The sequence below is a fragment of the Oreochromis niloticus genome, linkage group LG14, assembly GCF_001858045.2.
Source record: "Oreochromis niloticus isolate F11D_XX linkage group LG14, O_niloticus_UMD_NMBU, whole genome shotgun sequence".
Classification (NCBI taxonomy): Eukaryota; Metazoa; Chordata; class Actinopteri; order Cichliformes; family Cichlidae; genus Oreochromis; species Oreochromis niloticus.
In genome coordinates this window covers 8,173,581-8,189,476 of record NC_031979.2, presented here as the reverse complement: position 1 = coordinate 8,189,476, position 15,896 = coordinate 8,173,581, and the positions used below count along the sequence as shown (strand labels likewise).

Genomic DNA, 15,896 nt, shown 5'->3' with positions numbered 1-15,896 from the left:
TGCGGAGTGAAGCGGAAAAAAAAGTTCGAGAGAGGGTGAGAGAAAGGGAAAAAAAAAAAAACCACGTCTCGCGATAAGGATCCGGCTCTAAGAGCCATTTCGTTCGCGACCGACACATCACTACCTCACGACCCTCTGCTCACTTCTATGGCTGCAAATAATGTGTCAGCATCATGTTTTGGGCATTGTCAGGAAAGATCTGTGTAAGTAGAACAAATGGTGGAAAGTTAACATTAGATATTCATGTATTCTGACAGTCTTGTCAGTTTGTAAAACAATAATTGTACAGATATATATAATACTGCTTTGTAAATATAGACCATCTAATATCCACTTAGTACAAATAAGAGTCTCTTGTAGTGAAATCAGGAGAATTTTCAACCACACATTGGGCACAAAGTGGTAAATGGGTGATTGCTGGCAGATAAAGAGCCAGCTTCTGGCAGTCGTCCAGTACTGTGCTATGTGTTTCCTATGTGGCTGACTGATATCTTATTTGGAAAATTTAATTGGTCAACATTTAGTTACTTTAATAGCTTGTTTTTTTCTGTATTGACACATTAAAATTTGCTAATTCACTGATAAACTATATCTTTTACTCTACGAATAAAAAGAAGACATGGTTAACTGGTAGAGCCCTATGAGGTATGTTTACTATATCATACCAACCATGTATGCATTTAATGTGAAGCAAAGCGGTAACACTTTGTTCACAGGCAGAACATTCCATTTATAGTAGTGTTTTTTCTGTGTTTTAACAGTTGTGGTTAGACAGGTTTTAGTCCTGTCCTCTTTTTCTCTGGTTTTGCACTTAAAAAAGTTTTGCATGAATTCTGATAAAACTTTGTAGGTGTGTAGAGTGGGATCATATTAACGCTTCATTAAAATTTGGCTTACATCCACCAAGGTCTTCAAGGTCGACTTTAATGATTTAGTGGGTGAAGAAAGCCTTATAACTTAAACTATGGTTCTTACAGGTATGGTGTGTATGGTCAGCAAATAGAAAGCATTGCATAAAGATTTAAAATATCATGTCAGATCTGATCCCTGACGTCTCCTTCAAGGTCCAGAGATTGATCTGAAGTGATAACAATACTACTGTATACTGTAGTATAATATTATAGAATTAGCTCAAGTCATTCATGTCCTGTTATACATGTTACCCATCAGCCACTGCTACAAAATGTTTGTGTAATCAAAGTCAATTCAATTCAAATTCACAATTCATTAAAAAACAACTGTATCTGTCCCTAAGGGGCAATTAAAAAGACAATTCAATATCTGTCCTGCTACCCTTATATGATTTTTACTGTACTATGAACCTATTAAAGTATTTTAAAAAGAAAAGAACAAAGAGAACAAGATGGATATATGTAGAATACAGCACTGTTCCCTTATAGGGTGAGCTGGAAGGAGACAAACTTTCTGTCCGTGCTCTCTGGGTACCTCGGCTTTGTTCCACAGTCCAAAGGCATGCTTGTGAAGTTAACTGGTTATTCTAAATTAGCTGTAGATGTGAATGTGAGCATGAATACTTCTCTGTCTCACTGTGTTTGTATTGTGATAGACTGGTGACCTGTCCCACCTCTCACCCACTGACAGCTGAGATAGACTCAAGCCCAAATTAGAAAAGATGGAACTGGATGGATGGGTTTACAAGCATACACGGGAACACTGGTGTGCTGCCTGATGGTTTTCCATAAGACCAGAGATCGATAACCTACGGCTCTTTCGCCCCTGAGCTATGGCTCTTATGGCTTGCAGCTTTGGGTAAAAAAAATATTTAAAAAAAATTAAATTAAATTAAATAAAACTAGGAACATTTGAAATGTTACAGGCACAGTCTCCCCTTTAAGAAAGTAACCTGATGGGTAATGTATTCTGTGCCAGAGGCTGAAGTGGAAGACAGGCACGGTGCGCGCCAGCGACTGAGAGTAACATCTGCAGTGAAGTTTACGGAGATTGGGAAAAAGAAACCTTGTGGCGGACCACCAGATGGCTCCACTCACACCCAAGTTGAAGGGAAGAGCTGGGTGGAGATTTTGGCGCTTACTGTATCTTAAGTTCTGAGAGACAGTGTGTGAATAAACAGTTGGAGTGAGACACAGGAACCTCTCGTGTCGTTATTTCTTACCTCCACATTGGTGACCCCAGTAGCGAACATGCTAAGGCTCGACGACGAAGCCAGCTCCGGCCTGGAAGCATCGGCTGCCGCCGGATTTGCACCTCCGCCGATGGCTGCGTTTGCTGTGGCGCTTAAATTGCCGGATTTTTGGCTTCACGATCCCCCTTCATGGTTCGTGCACGTAGAAGCTCAGTTTGCTCTTCGTGGAGTTTCAGCCGACGATACTAAATACCACCATGTGGTGGCTTCTCTTGACCCGCTGTCAACCCGCCGCGTGATGACTCTCCTCCGGGACCCTCCAGCCCACGGCAAGTACACCGCTCTCAAGGCGCTGCTGCTGCAGCATTACTCCCTCTCTGATGCTGAGCGAGCCGAGAAACTCCTTTCCCTCGCGGGCCTGGGCGACGGCACCGCCCTCGAGCTCATGGTGAGCATGCTGTCCTTGCTGGGCGCGGATGATGGAGGATTTCTCTTCACCCACCTCTTTCTCCGACAGTTGCCGGCTCCAGTGCGCGCTGGCCTTGCCAACTCCCCGCTATTGGCCACGAAGGATTACCGCTCTCTGGCGGAAGAGGCAGATCGCATCCTCCTTGCTACCAGGAGTTTCGGCGTCCAGGCGGTTGTTCAGGACTCACCAGCGTTTTCCCCTGCCTCCTCACCAATGCTCCAGGGACCCTCCGACTCGTCCACGGTGGCCGGAATCGCTGCGCGGCAGCACCGCGGAAAAGGGCTTTGCTTTTATCACCAGCGTTTTGGAGCGAAGGCCCGGCGCTGTCTCCCGCCTTGCAGTTTCCAGACCCAGGGAAACGGGCATGTCAGCGCTCGGTAGCAGCCGCGACCGCTGGCAACAAGGAAAGGCTGCTTTTCTTAGAGGACTCACGCTCGGGGAGGCGTTTCCTGGTGGACTCCGGCTCACAGAAGAGCCTTCTTCCCCCGGCTGGCTCGGACGGGCTAGCTGAGGGCTGCGGGCCATTGCTAACAGCGGCTAATGGCTCTCCCATCAAAACCTTCGGCGAAAGGTTGGTGACTGTTTGCTTTCATGACCGTGACTTTCAGTGGAACTTTGTTGTTGCTGCTAGCTCTGTGCCTATAATAGGCGCTGATTTTCTTTGTGCTCACGGACTGCTGGTTGATGTTGCTAACAGACGTTTAATTGATGCTGTGTCATTTTCCTCATTACCCTGTTTTACTCGGGGTGCTCAGCCCGTGGTGCATGCTAACTCAGTGGATTCGGGTGACGTTTTTCAATGTTTGCTTTCTGAGTTTCCCTCACTCACTGTCCCCACTTTCTCGAGCACTGTGACGAAGCATGGGGTGGAGCATTACACAACTACAGTAGGGCCCCCGGTTTTCGCGCGCGCGCATCGCCTCGACCCTGCTAAACTGGCTGTCGCTCGGGAAGAATTTGCCACCATGGAGCGCCTGGGCATCGTGCAGCGTTCGAATAGTGCCTGGGCTTCTCCTTTACACATGGTGCCTAAATCTGATGGTCGGTGGCGACCTTATGGGGATTTCCGCCGTCTTAATAACGTCACGGAGAACGACCGTTATCCCATTCCCCACATCCAAGATTTTTCCGCCCATCTTGCAGGGACCTCTGTTTTTTCGAAGATCGATTTGGTACGGGGATATCATCAGGTTCCCGTGCGCGCGGAGGACGTCCCCAAAACCGCCGTTATTACACCTTTCGGCCTTTTCGAGTTTCTGCGCATGCCGTTTGGCCTGAAAGGTGCCGCCCAAACCTTCCAGCGGTTGATGGACTCTGTCTTGCGCGGGCTGCCCTTTGTTTTTGTATATCTTGATGATATACTGGTAGCCAGCAGCTCGAATGAGCAGCACCTGTTCCATCTGCGTCAGGTTTTTCAGCGTTTGACGGAGCATGGACTGATTATTAATCCGTCTAAATGCCAGTTTGGGTTGCCCGTTCTCGATTTTCTTGGGCACCGCATTTCCGCTGAGGGCGCGGTTCCGTTGCCTGACAAAGTCCGAGCTGTTTCGGAATTTCCGCGTCCTGCAAACGTTAAAGCACTGCAGGAATTTTTGGGGATGGTGAATTTTTACAATCGTTTTCTCCCCAGGGCGGCACATCTGCTGAAGCCCCTTTACGGGGCGTTAAAAGGTAAGAAGGCTAATGACGCCGTCGACTGGTGTCCAGAAAGCATCCAAGCGTTTTCTGATGCTAAGTCAGCGTTAGCTAATGCTGCCCTTCTGGCCCACCCGTCCCCCTCAGCGCCGATTGCGTTGACCACCGATGCGTCGGACATAGCGGTGGGTGCGGTGCTGGAACAGCGAATCTCGGGTGTCTGGCAACCGCTCGCCTTTTTCAGCCGTACGCTGCGTGACAGCGAACGCAATTACAGCGTTTTTGACAGGGAGCTACTCGCGCTCCACCTGGCGACTCGCCATTTCCGTTTTTTTCTCGAGGGTCGTCACTTTACCGCATACGTGGACCACAAACCCTTGACGTTTGCCATGTCCAAGGTTTCTGATCCATGGAGTGCACGCCAGCAGCGCCAGTTGGCAGCCATTTCTGAGTTCACAACAGACATTCGGCACGTGGCTGGTAAATCCAATCATGTGGCTGACTGTTTGTCCCGTGCGCTGGTTTCTCCTGTCTTTCTCGGCATAGACTACTCCGCCATGGCTGCCGATCAGAGCGGTGACCCGGACATCCTCGAGCTTAAATCCACCCAGACGGGCCTCATACTGGAGGACAGACCCATGCAGGACGGTGGTCCTTTCCTGGTCTGTGACGTTTCCACCGGCCGCCCTCGCCCAGTGGTTCCCGTTTCCTGGCGTCGTCGGGTTTTTGACTCGGTACATGCTCTCTCTCATCCGGGGGTCCGGGCCTCTGTTAAACTGGTCAGCTCTAAATTTGTTTGGCCAGGCCTTCGCAAATCAGTTAAGGAATGGGCGTCGGCGTGCATTCCCTGCCAGCGTGCGAAGGTTCATAAACACATCAAGGCGCCTCTGGAGCAGTTCTTTATACCCGGCAAACGTTTCGATCATGTGCATGTCGATCTGGTGGGTCCTCTGCCGCCGTCACAAGGTTTTACGCACCTTTTGACAGTTGTTGACCGGACCACCAGGTGGCCGGAGGCAGTCCCCCTGGCATCCACTACTGCAGCAGTGGTGGCCAGGGCATTTTTGTCAACCTGGGTCTCGCGTTTCGGCCCGCCCGCGGACATTACGTCAGACAGAGGCCCCCAGTTCATTTCCGAGCTTTGGTCGGCCATGGCTGATGGACTGGGGCTAAAGTCCACCGCACAACCGCATACAACCCGCAAGCTAATGGGATGTGTGAACGGTTCCACCGGTCGCTTAAGGCTGCTTTTCGTGCCTCCTTACAAGGTGGCAATTGGGTTGACCGCCTCCCGTGGGTTTTGCTTGGGCTGCGCTGTGCGGTTAAGGAGGATCTCGGCGCTTCCCCAGCTGAGCTCGTGTTTGGTCAGCCCCTCCGCGTGCCTGGAGAATTCTTGCCGGAGAACCCTCCCCCCTGCTTCGATCCATCAGTGCTATCGCTCAACCCACTTTTGCGCTCGCTTCGGGTTCCTGGTCCTGTGCACCATTGCGTGCCTGACACTTTTGTTCCAAAGACTTTAGAGACTGCTAAGTTTGTTTTTGTCAGGCACGATACCCACAAGACACCGCTGCGGCCGCTGTATGGCGGCCCATTCCGGGTTATCGAACCGGGCCAGAAACATTTTGTTTTGGATTTTGGGGGTCGAAGGGAGACTGTGTGTGTTGACAGACTTAAGCCTGCACATGTTCTTCCGGACAGTAATGTAGTGCCGGCCCAGGCCCCTCGCCGTGGCCGCCCTCCTTCAATGGGGTTGACAGACTCTGGTTTCCCCCGCAGGACTACCCCCGGACCACCAACGTTTGAGCCTCCTTCTGCCTTTCCTGCTCGCCTTCACCAGCCTCGTTCACAGGATGGACCTTCCTCTGCCTGTTCTCTCCCTCCCAGGTTCAGTCGTTCGGGTCGTTTGCTTAGGCCCAGGGTCCTGGACTGAATAGAGACCTAACTGTGTGTTCAAGGGGGGGTATGTGTGGCGGACCACCAGATGGCTCCACTCACACCCAAGTTGAAGGGAAGAGCTGGGTGGAGATTTTGGCGCTTACTGTATCTTAAGTTCTGAGAGACAGTGTGTGAATAAACAGTTGGAGTGAGACACAGGAACCTCTCGTGTCGTTATTTCTTACCTCCACAACCTATGCTTATAGTACTAGCTAGTGCAACCAGAGGGGCATGTAAATGACCCATTTGTAAGTAAAATGTTAGTATTCACTATAAATTAACCCAGACCAGGAAGCTATAGCAGCTACGAGATAAACTCTGACTCACACTGGCACTTGAACGGGGAAGCTGGCAGTGTTAAATTTACCTCAAAACCTACGTGGACATGCCGACGTCATCTGTGCGTATCAGGTGATTCGTCCACACGTATGCAAGGTTTTTTGAGCGAGCGAGAGAGATGTTTCATGTAGTCTTAGACATTTGTACGCACAGAAAGGTTTTTGATAGTCAAAATGATCGGATTCTTGAAGCTGAACTTAATAAATTGTGCGTAAATGATCAGTATCTATTCAGGTTTGGATGCACACGTTTGTAAAATAGTTTTACGTATGGTCAGATATATTTGTGGATTGAAGCACGCGCGTGAGTCCTCAAAAGTTAGACACAAATCATTGCACACGTTTGTAAAGTTTAGTTTACGCTTTTGAGACATATTTCTCTGCATATTTCGGAGTCCTGTGCATCTTTGGATCCGCATACCAATGCGTGCAGGTTTTCTCAAACATAAACTACAGGAAGTCCAAACAGCGCTCTTTCCTGACTGACATTCTGTAGAGCTGCATGAATTTTACAGTAACTTCTTACAGCCTTGATATGGAAATCACACAAAACAAAGTGAGAACACTATTATTTAATATGCTGTTATTTTGCATCACAAAATATCTCAAATATCTTTGACCCCGAGCTCATGCTGTTTTATTGCCGCCTGTCGAGAAGAGGACAGTACACTGAAATGGACTGAAGTCATAATTTCATGCAAAAAGTTTTCATGATTATTCTTTTTATTTTAAAATTATTACTCCACTGCTACGTTTTATTGATTTGAAAGTGGGCTGTTTGTTATTTGATGAATTTTCCACAAGGTGTGAACTCAAATAGACCTGCAGAGGCTAAAATAGCTCTTTTGATGTTAAAGGCTGCCCACCCCCCCGAATCAAATTTGGAATTTGATTGCAACAATATATCTTAGGAGACAGAGGCAGCAAGGTAGAAAACAGAACTAGTGAGAGCAATATTTTGCAGCTTAATGGGTTAACAGGCAACAGATCAGTAACATGAGTTGGTATAAAAGCAGCATCTTAGAGATGCAATAGTTTCTCTGTAGTAAAGAGAGCTGTATGATGAAAGTGATGCTGCCCATGGTTTATCATCCAAGATCAACCTACCTTCAAAGCACAAATGTAGAGGAAGAGTTTCTGAGATGAGGTTGAGTTTCCTGTAGTCGGACCACTTACAGCCACAAACTAGTCACGCCTCACTCACAAAGAGAAACCACACAAAGAGGAACCTTTGCTGCTCAGCTACAGTACTTTAAAAAGGACATTCAAACATTTCTTTTCTCATCATGAACACATCAAATATCATCAAAGAAGATCACCGGGTTTATGCTGGGGTCTTCGGCTGCATTAATGTGATAGGTCTGCCACTCAACGCAGTCTCACTGTGGATTCTTCTTCGCCGCCACAGCCTCAAATCACCCAACGCTGTCTTCATGATCAACCTGGCGCTCTCAGACCTGCTAGTCATCATCTCTTTGCCCATGAGGATCTACTATCATGCAACAGGCACCTCAGTGGGAATTATCACATGCCTCTTCAGTGTAATAATCTTTCGCAACAATATCCGCTCCAGCGCCTCCTTCATCACCTTCATAAGCGTGGACCGACTGCTGGCTGTGGTTTATCCTCTGAGGTCTCGCCATCTTCGGACCTCGTCCAATGCCTGGAAGGCTTCTGCACTCATCTGGGGTTTTTTGCTGCTGGTAAATATCCCAGAGGGCATAGGATTTTTAAAACACTTACAGAACCACACAGAACACATTTGTTTTCAATCTCATGAATATAAAAGTGTAACACGATCAGCAATTATTTACCTTCAGATTGTGTTACTGGTCACAATGCTAGCAGTCAACATTGTGTGCACCATTATGGTTTGCTGGACTCTACACAACCATCTCAGTGACTCTGCAAAGGTCAAAAACAAGGTCAACGTAATGTTGATTTTTGCCATTAACTTGGTTATATTCTGCACATGTTTTCTGCCCATGCCACTACACTTAGCTACAAAAAGCAATACCAGAATAACTCCACTGGCATGTCTGACTGTTTTGAGCTGCTGTCTGGATCCACTGATGTATTATTTTTCTTTTGACTCCTTCTGGAAGAAAAAATAGGACGTGGGAAGAGAACTATAGATTAGTGACCTGCTAGAGTTGCTATCAGATGTCCCATGATACATGCCTGTTCTTTTTTTCACAAAGTAGCTCGTTTGTGCACAAGATTCTTAATTAGTTCAACCACATGCACAGTTTTCAGCAGTTAACCATCAATATTCATTTCTTCAGTGACATTTGCGTCAAAGCCAGAAAGTGAAACAGCAAAAGCCTTGGCTTGGCTTAGTGGTTTCATGTTTTATTTTCTACTGCAACATGAAAGCCTCAACCACAGAAAGACCGGTGGCTCATCTGCTTTACTAGAAACTGTGAAAAAAGGCAGTTGCAACACTTTGAGTTTATGCAACTAAGATGTTATTTTTGTCAAGTTCAGTCAATATCCCGATCAGTATCATGTAATAAGTTTCTCAGATTTAACAATCTGACATGAGAAGATGTATTCAGACGCACTGAAGTTTTTTCCTTCTAAAGCCTTCTCCTGAAGGATTTCTCATGCAGTTGAGGAAAACAGTGTAGAGAAAAAATCACATAATTCATTAAATCTACTTTATATTTGTTCACTTCACAACTGAGGAATCAGCCTGTCTAAATCAGTTAGAGACTTTTTTAAAAAAAAGCTTCCGGAAGTCACTGCTTGTTGAACTAAATACTGTCACGACATGAAACAAACCACCTTTTAACAAACAGATAAGAAAAACAGAAGAAAAATTGTGTTTTTTAGTCTTTTTAGTCTTTTAATTTAGCTGCTTTGTTTTTGTGATAAGTTGTCTCCTTGTTGTACATTTTTCAGTTGCATGAAAGACAGGTCAGTAATGTGGTATAAAAAGTGCATCTTGGAAAGGAAGAGTTTCATCAGTCTATAAAAACTGCATCTCCAAATTGTGAAAAAAAAAATCAAAATAACATCCCTCAATGTAAAATTGTAAAGGCTTTGAATATCTCATAATCTACAATACATAAAATCATCAATGCATTATGAGAATGTGGAGGAATCTCTGTGCGCAAGGGACAAAGCCCAAAATCAATATTGGAGTCTTGTGATTTTCAGGCCTTAATACAGCACTGAATTACAAAAAAGTATGCCTGTGTCATGGAAATCACCACATGGGCTCAGGAACACTTGCAGAAATTGCTGTATGTGAATCATAATCATAATTTACTGTGCCAACGACAAATCCGAGTTAAAGAAAAAGAAGAACATGGTCCAGGAACACCATCTTCTCTGGGCAAAATGCATTTTAAATGCACAAATTGCAAAACTTTTCTATGGTCAGATCAATTGTCTGGACTAAAGAAGTGATGGGCCTTCAAAAGGTTACACTTCTGATGGTATGGGTGTGCATTACTGACCATGGAATTGGCAACTTGCAAATCCGGAAAGGCACCATCAATGCTGAAAGTTATATACAGATTTTAGAGCAACATATGCTCCCATGTTGATGACATTTTTTCAGGGCATGTGTTGCATAAGACAGTGATAAACGACATACTGGCTCTATTACAGCAGGGTGACTTCATATTAGAGGAGTCTTTTTTTTAGATCAGTTGCTGCCATCAAATTCAAAATGAGCTAATACAGTATTTGTCTTAAAAAGGTACATTTTCTCAGTTTAAATATTTGGTATGTTTTCTATGTTCTTTTGTGAATTGTTTATGAGTTTATGAGCTTTTCATTTTCTAAAAGTATTATCATGATTATTATTATGATTATTGAGGGAGGGGCTCCGAACTTCTATGGAATTAGGGTTGTATTTCATCTGCCTGGAACACACTGGCTTCCACAAAAAGCCTCTCTAACCTTATGGCTGCTTTAGTCCAATATGCAATAAGGTTTAATTCTGCTTGATATTAGGGTTGCTAAGGCTTCAGTTGAAACTTCTGTCATTACAAATGATTGCTCAAAAAAAATTTTAGTTGCAGCCCTGTGACAGACTAGCGACCTGTCCAAGGTATACCCTGCCTCTCACCCTATGGTAGCTAGAATTGACTCCAGCACCGCTTCAACCCTGAATTGGATAAATAGAAGTGAATGGATGGAGATTTTAGTTGTCACTATGTGAGCCCACCTTATGGCACATCATTTAGAGAGGGAGCTGCTGCTGCTTCGCTCTGTCTGGCTCTTTCCAAAATTGTGTTCCATTGTGGTAATTTGTGCTGTCTAATTGTGATAGATATAGTGTCACATTTAAAACTCTCCCACTGCCTGTTACAACTGCTGACAGCTAAATCAATCTTAGCATGTTAGTTATGCTGTACTCGCCTTTCTTCTGAAAGAAATTTGTGAAGAATTGATTTCCCTTACTTGCTGCCTTTTCTCCCTCGTCTTTTGTTTTGATTCTTTGATTTTGCTTTGATTTGTTTTATCCATGTGCAGTGAAATTGATTTCATTTAGTTAGGTTAAATCTCCAGTAGATACGTTTCTATTGGTATAGTTGTACAAATGTTAGTTTGTGTATGTCACAGTAATGTTGGACTAATATATGTCAAAGTGTATAAAGATTTTAAATAAAACAAATATTTGTTGTTTATACAGATGCTTTTTTGTTTTGTTTGTTTTCTTTTGTCTAACAGCAAAATGTACATTAATTAACTGTCCTGTAGCTGTTGTGGTGTCTCCTGGAGGAAAAGATTATAAAAGGATGAAGAATTCTTTTTCTACAGTTAAGGCTGAAGATTCATAACAACTTCCAGAAATACCAGTAAAGTTCACCACTGTTTGACTGGTGTTTGCTATACATCGTGCATTATGCAGTTTTCTGTGATGTCAGAGTTTATAAAAATGGTGGCATGGAACAATTTAGGTTTATATTTTAATTTTGTGCTGAATACATTTGCTATTTAACTTGGTCAACGTGTGACCATGCACAGAGTGGTCAGTAGAAGAAGGTTTAACTCAGCTGACTTAGCTGCAGATGAAGATGCAGATACAGATACATGGTACTGGACTGTGAGCACAGGGCTCCACTAAAGGATGTTGAAACTTGTGCCACCTTCACTGTTAGAGTGAATTGTTAAATGTTGTCATTTTTATGCTTACTATCTCTACATTGTTTCAAACTGTGTGATCAAAGACATTCCTTCATTCCCCTCCCCAGCCTGTCGAAGGTGGGGGAGGGTGTTTTACTACAGGCACGTCCCATGTGAAGGTTTTGTTTGTGGTTTAGTAAACTTCCTGCCCTTTTATGGCCTCACCTGTGTTGTGCATGGTGAACCAATACAAGAATTGAACCATATATAGGGTGTGGGGGAGATTACCCTTTTTATGACCAAGGATGTTGTTAAAAACTGTTGTTATCAGGAAGTCACGCACACAGAGAGAGACACTCTCACTCACGTACACCCACACACATACACACACACACACACACACACACACATTCTCGCACATACGCACACGTGCAAGCACATACACACAGTGCCTTGTCTTTTGTAACCATTGGGGGGGGGGTTTACAATGGGAGGTGCTTGTGTGTACTGTAACTGTTTTCAATAAAAAGGCGGCAAGCGGAGGCCTGAGTCGGAGTCATTTTGCGGTAGGATTCAGAGTACTTTTCTGAGACACCGACCGGGGCTTCCCTTGCACAAGTAAAATTGAGATCGCTCTTTGTCTTGCTTCCTTGTCATTAATGGGAATAAGTCTCTAAACCAGCGGGGCCTGTGGAAGCGCAGACCCAACATTCACAAAGCCTTTTCCTGACAGTTTGATAACTAACGTGCACAGGAATAGCCTGCTGGAGGTCATTCTGTGGGAGTCTGGCAGTGCTCGTCCTGTTCCTCCTAGTAGAAATGAGCAGACACTGATCTTGCCCTTTAGATTGAGGCCTTTCTATGGCCCTGTCCAGCTCTCATTTTGCAACCTCCCATCTCCTGGTATCTCCTCCACATACTCAAGACTGTGCTCGGAGACACGACAAACCTTCTTGCATGGATGTGCCATCCTGGAGGAGCTGGACTACCTGATAAGTAGAAATATGGTTTTTAAGGCACCACCTAAAAACATTCCCTTTTGGGGGGAATGTCTTGTTGATGGCTCTCCAGCGCACCTGTTGCCACCTTTATTTATCATCACCATATGTGACAAGACACATTCACTGTGTCCAGTCTGATCATTTATCATCACGCTGCCACATTTAAGAAATTGTTTCCTGTTCTTCTGTTTAGTTTTAGCACAGGTTATCTACTGTAATAACATGTCTTTAACAGTTTATTCAAACTGATCATGTCTGTTCAAAACTTGCAAACTTATTAAAGGTAACTGAAAACAAACCATCTTGCATCCATCATTGCAAATTTACATGAGCCTAGGCCTGTAATGTTTCATACTTTTCATTTATTTCATGTAAAATTACGCTTTCTTTTCTTTCTTTTTTTTTTAGACAGGCCATATCTAATTTTTATGTGTATAGCTGAACAGTGACGAAAAATGTCTTATTTCCGTGTAAGATGGGGAAAATCCCTAAATTACGCAATACTTAAATAACAAAACTCTAAAAATTGAATTGACTTGTTATTTGTTTTATTTTCAATGTTCTTGAAAGTACAGGAGAAATTGGTAAAAGAAAACAAGACGTTTATTTTGTATTTTGGCTGGCACAAGAAACAAGACAAACCAAAATGCAGCAGGGAACCTGAACTGGGAAAATACTTTATAGAAGTACTGTTTATATTACAAAAACAAAAACCCAACCCTCCCCCAAATAAATAAACTCAGAGACATTACAAGAACTAAACTCAAGACTAAACCATATTGCAAAGGAAAGAATCAAGAATCTAAAAATAAACTCAAAATGCAGGTCAAAGACTCAGCTTCACGACAGACAGAGCTTATTAAAAATGTGCATTAGAGGAATCATAATCAGACATCCTATCTTCAAAGCACAAATATACAGGAAGTGCTTATGAGATGAGATGCAATAGTTTCTCTGTAGTAAAGAGAGCTGTATGATGAAAGTGATGCTACCCGTGGTTTATCATCCAAGATCAACCTACCTTCGAAGCACAAATGTAGAGGAAGTGCTTATGAGATGAGATGAGATGAGATGAGGTTGAATTTCCTGTGGTGTGACTACTTACAGTCACAAACTAGTCACGCCTCACTCACAAAGAGAAACCACACAAAGAGGAACCTTTGCTGCTCGGCTTCAGTTCTTTAAAAAGGACGTGCAAACATTTCTTTTCTCATCATGAACACATCAAACAGCACCGCGGATGACCGGGTTTATGCTGGGGTCTTTGGCTGCATTATGGTGATAGGTCTGCCTCTCAATGCAGTCTCACTGTGGATTCTTCTTCGCCGCCACAGCCTCAAATCACCCAACGCTGTCTTCATGATCAATCTGGCACTCTCAGACCTGCTAGTCATCATCTCTTTGCCCATGAGGATCTACTTTCATGCAACAGGCACCCAGACTTTTGGAATTATGACCTGTCTTATTAACACAATGTTCTTTCGCAACAACATCCGCTCCAGCGCCTCCTTCATCACCTTCATAAGTGTGGACCGACTGCTGGCTGTGGTTTATCCTCTGAGGTCTCGCCATCTTCGGACCTCGTCCAATGCCTGGAAAGGAGCAGCACTCATCTGGGGAGTTTTCCTGGTGGTAAATATCCCAGAGGCCATAGGATTTTTAAAACACTTACAGAACCACACAGAACACATTTGTTTTCAATCTCATGAATATAAAAGTGTAACACGATCAGCAATTATTTACCTTCAGATTGTGTTACTGGTCACAATGCTAGCAGTCAACATTGTGTGCACCGTTATGGTTTCCTGGACTCTACACAACCATCTCAGTGACTCTGCAAAGGTCAAAAACAAGGTCAACGTAATGCTGATTTTTGCCATCAACTTGGTTATATTCTGCACATGTTTTCTGCCTGTGCCACTACACGTAGCTACAAAAAGCAATACCAGTATAACTCCACTGGTATGTCTGACTGTTTTGAGCTGCTGTCTGGATCCTCTGATGTATTATTTTTCTTTTGACTCCTTCTGGAAGAAAAAATAGGACGTGGGAAGAGAACTATAGATTAGTGACCTGCTAGAGTTGCTATCAGATGTCCCATGATACATGCCTGTTTTTTTTCACAAAGCAGCCCATTTGTGCACAAGATTCTTAATTAGTTCAACCACATGCACAGTTTTCAGCAGTTAACCATCAATATTGATTTCTTCAGTAACATTTGTGTCAAGCCCAGAAAGTGAAAGAGTGAAAGAGGCTTGGCTTAGTGGTTTCATGTTTTATTTCCACTGCAATGTGACAGCTTCAACCATAGATCGGTGGCTAACTCACTAGAAACCGTGAGAAAAACTCAGCTGCACAAAGCACAACTGCGTCTTTACTTGTCTTCAGTTTACATTCAGTTAATATCTTGATCAGTATCATGTAATAAATTTGTCAGATTTAACACTCTGACATGAGAAGATGTGTGTGTGTGTGTGTCCCCCCCACCAAAAAAAACCAGAGACTTCCGGAAGTCACCGCATGTGGAACTACATACTGTCATGGACATGAAACAAACCACCTTTTCTCATACCGTTGTTGTTTTGGCCTAATATTTAATCAAGAGGTATAAGTAAAATCAATCTCCTCATTTCTCTTTTGGCAAATAAAAAAGCGTATACATAAGAATAACTCTGACAGATGGGTGTGTGTATGCATGTAAAGTACCACATGAATGAACAATGTTGAGGATGGATTAAGAATAATTAAGCATTCAACAGAAAAGCTGGTTTAAAATTGACTTATCACAATATTTTGTAAATATTTTTGCAAACATTACATAGAGCACTGTTCGACGCTCATCTCTTCTGTATGTTTTAAGTGCTTTCATAAGACTCAGGCTTTTGTTTTATTTGTGAGAGCCTCACTAGTGGAGCCAACGACTCAAGGCCTAATTAAGTCCCACCAGATGGAAGGGTGTTGGTGTAAGCCTACAACAGACTGTAAGACGACTGATTATCTCATCTGCAGATTTGAAATGATCCAAAAGTCATCACTGAAAATGCTATTAGACACTGAAGATTGGCTGAATTTCCTAGACTGGCCATTACATTTTACTGTTGTTAATGTTCCCTATTGTACATGCAAGTTGATTCTGTCAAGTTCAATATAGTCATCATTTGCCAAGACCTATTAACTTCTTTTCTTAGTCATCATAATTGACTACAACTGGTAGTTTCTACTTGCCAGGATATAAGGATTTGTTTGACAGCACTCACTGGACTGACCAATACTGACAACAATGGGAAAGTCAAAGTAACTCAGGGAAGATCTAAGAAGGAGAACTGTAGATT

The 15,896-nt window shown here is 43.7% G+C and overlaps 2 pseudogenes; both read left to right on the top strand.

Moving 5' to 3' along the window:
• The first annotated feature begins 7,368 nt into the window (after nucleotides 1-7,368).
• LOC109204991 (lysophosphatidic acid receptor 6-like) lies at nucleotides 7,369-8,616 on the top strand (annotated as a pseudogene).
• A 4,499-nt stretch (nucleotides 8,617-13,115) lies between these two features.
• LOC109204992 (lysophosphatidic acid receptor 6-like) lies at nucleotides 13,116-14,628 on the top strand (annotated as a pseudogene).
• Nucleotides 14,629-15,896: the final 1,268 nt, after the last annotated feature.